Source organism: Tupaia chinensis, unplaced genomic scaffold (assembly GCF_000334495.1).
Source record: "Tupaia chinensis unplaced genomic scaffold, TupChi_1.0 Scaffold000037_4, whole genome shotgun sequence".
Classification (NCBI taxonomy): Eukaryota; Metazoa; Chordata; class Mammalia; order Scandentia; family Tupaiidae; genus Tupaia; species Tupaia belangeri.
In genome coordinates, this window is record NW_006159487.1 from 549,714 (window position 1) to 550,166 (window position 453).

Below are 453 nucleotides of genomic sequence, written 5' to 3' on the forward strand. Positions count from 1 at the left end.
ATCTCGAAGTCCCCCTTGTGTTCTTCGTACTGTGTTTGCAGAGGCCGCAGAGGTGCCACTCACGTGTGATGGCGCTTCGTCAAGTTAGTTTCTTCTCTCTTAAACAAAACACCAAGCAGCAAGAACAGCAGAAACCAGTGTTTGATCTCCTTCCCAGAAGTGTGGGGTCACGTTCTGCTGCCTGAGGTCAGTGGTGCAGGCTCACGGGGGAGTCCAGGAGCTCTCATGCCCACTTTGGTTTTCAGAACTCTTCTTGCCAGAGAGCCCTGAACCATCATTCACTGTCTCATGTGAGATTACTTCGGATTTCTGCAGGTCTGGAAGGCCGGGCTACTAGCTGAGGCCGGAATGCTACTAACCCTGCTGCCTCCCTGTTTTGCTCACCGGGAAACCCAGTACAGACATTTCCCTCCAGTACTGTCCTCAGTGGGTGGAGCCAAGTCGGTGGCCTCC